A 2834-nucleotide genomic window follows, 5' to 3' on the forward strand; every position below is an offset into this window, starting at 1 on the left:
GGCCCCACAGGAAAGGGCTGGGATAGCAGCRCCGGACAGCTGGGTCTCCCCACGGAGCCGGCAGCGCAGCTTGCAATGGGGGAAAAAAACTCAAATAATAGGAAACTTCCCCGGAGGAGCATCACTGCACCCCACTGCCCCGGCAAGGGCACCGGCCTCTGCCGAGGGAGGGGAGGAACGTAAAACTGGGCAAAAAGGGAGCCCCAAATACCCCCTCCGCGCACACCCGCGCGCCCGCAGCCGGCCCAGCGCACCCCGGGAGACTCGGCCGGCGAGCGCGCCGCGGCCGCCGCTAAATAAATAAGCGGCGCGAGGCCCCGGCCCCGCGAGCCGCCCCGGCTCCTGCGCGGCAGAAAAGGCCTTTTGGAAATGCAAAGTGACAAATGATGCCTCGCGTGCATTAATTGATGTGACGCGGGGCTGACACCGCAGCCCCACCAGGGGCCGGCGCGCGGGAAGAAAATCCAATCAAATGTTAAAAATAGGTCAGAGGGAAGGAGAGAAAGCCGTTTTAATTTCAGCAGCTAGTTAAAAGAACCCGCCCGCGGCTACAGACTGCTTAGCGCAAGCCCAGGCAGTGACATGGGAGCCGAAAAGGAGTGAGGGGCACGAGACGGCGGGTGCGTGGGGCACCCYGGTGGGCCCCTCTGCCCGGGCAGACGGGGGACCCCTGCCCCAAATCCCAGCCTGGCCAAAAGCAGGTCCCCAAATGGCTCTTTGGGACCTGCTCCTGGGGTAAAGGGGTGCATTTTGGGGTCACCCACTGCCTGCCAGCGTGGTTGCCCGTGCCCAGGCTCCCCGAGCCACGCTCCAAACTGCCCAGGGTTGGCCTCGAACCGGCAACCTTCCCTCCAGCAGGGCCAGACTTCCCCAAAAAGCCACTTTCCTGGGAGGTTTTGCCAGCCCCGAACAACCCTGTGGATGCTGGAGGGCTTCCGGCGCTTTTGCACGGGGAGAAGAGGGATTTCTGCAGCCCCRGGCAGGGCTGGTTTGATGGCAGGTTGGCTCTGAGCCGGGCGYAGCATCCCAGCGGTCACGGGGAGTTCAGGCCAGCAGCGCCACGCGGATGCCGACGGCCCCGCGCTGTATTTAGAGCCCGGGATGGGACCGCCAGGTTGTCCCCAAGAGGCACCAGGGGACACGTCTGCCCCTGCCACCTCCCTGCACGGGTCACCCTTGCTGCTGGGCGCCGGCGAGGGCAGGGAGCAGCATCGCCCCTGAATCCCAGCCGGCTGCTCCGCTTGCCCTGGCTGCGATCCGGGCACGGCGGCAGGCGGGTGGGCGTCTGGCAGGACCGGCACGTCGTGGGTGGGCGCAAGCTTGTTGTTCTCCGATAGACCAAAAAAAACCCCCCCCCCCCGACGCTCGATACGGGCGACCCCGAATTTAACCCCACTTATGGCGTCAGAGATGCGGCCCCAGACGCCRATCGGTTGTGACAGCAGAGCGCTAACCCCCCCGGCAGGCGCTGGCCGCGGCGGGGGGCACCAGGCCCTGCRTGTGCCCGTGTCACCGCGTGCTGGCTCCCGTCTCCTCCCCGCAGCGCCGGCGCCGTCCCTGCAGCCTGCCGGTCCCCGGGGCTCCCAGCGGCACTTGTCTCTCCGCAGCATCCGTGCGCCRGCGCTGGGCACATGGCAGCCGGGGCCGGCCAATATCCCCCCCGCACCGTAATTCGGGGTCGCTGCCCTCCTCATCCTCGCGTTAGCATCCCGTGATGCCTGGATGCGGAGGAGCGGCGCGCGGCCAGCGTCGCTCCCACCAGGCTGGGTGCTCCCAGATGYGCTGGGGTTCGCCACGATGCCCCCGAGGCCTCTGGCACCCTGCAACCACGCYGGGGCCGGGGGGGACGTAAAAGCTCCCGCATCGGTCCCCAACCAGGCCCCGCTGCTGGTGCCGGGCGGGAAAGAGCGGTGCCCAAGCAGCGGCGCCGCGGCACCCGGGGAAAACGTGAGCAAAAGCCTCTTTCTCTCTCCAGGAAGAACATCTGCGAGAGGTCGGGCAGCTGCCGGCGCACGTGCGGGCCGGGGGCGCTGCGGCGAAGCGAGCGGCCCCCGGCTCCCCACCAGCCGCCGGAGGCCGAAGCCGTGGCAGCTCCAGGCACGGGGCGGGAATGCGGGACGCCGCACCGCCGGGAGCACTGGTCCCGCTGCCCGCGGGGCGTTTTCCCGCAGCATGGACGGAGGTGAGCAAAGCCCCCGGCCGCGGTGCCTTCCCCCTCGGCCCCTCCATTTCTTATAAATGCCGCCGCCGGTGCTCCCCCGTGACACAGCAGCTCTGGGGCTTGTGGTTAAACCCCAGGGCTCCGGCTTTGACTCACACCGGATCCGTGGCAGAGAGGGGCCTTTCGGCGCCCACGGCTGGAAAGAAACGTTCACCCGGGCAGCAGCGCCGGGCGCTTCCTCGCAGCGCGCCCCGCGCCGTTTCCTATAAAGGGGCCGTTTCTCCGAAAGACGGGGTCCCCCCGGCGCGGCAGGTGCYGGGTTCGAAGGGCGGCTGCAGCCCCGGGCGGGCGGCCGAGCCGAGCCGGGGCGCCGGGGTCCGGGACAGCCCCGGACGGGGGACCCCGGGCTCCCCGCGCCGCGGTGCACGGTGCTGTACAAACTGCCCCAGGGGTCGGTCCCTCGGCTGGGGCGCCCGGCTCCGCGCCCGCCGCAGGAGCAGGGACAGCCCCGCGCCGGCTGCGTGGCACAGACGACCTGAGGGGGCTTTTCAGCCGTGCCGCAGCCCATCCATCCCCCGCGTGGGGGCTTTTGAATCCCATTTTGGCCCTTTGAAGTGGCCGAGGTCACTGAGGCCTCGCAGCACCACGGGTTTCATCAATGTGGGTGGCCAGG

This window comes from Apteryx rowi, unplaced genomic scaffold (assembly GCF_003343035.1).
Source record: "Apteryx rowi isolate R43461 unplaced genomic scaffold, aptRow1 scaffold_354, whole genome shotgun sequence".
Taxonomy (NCBI): domain Eukaryota; kingdom Metazoa; phylum Chordata; class Aves; order Apterygiformes; family Apterygidae; genus Apteryx; species Apteryx rowi.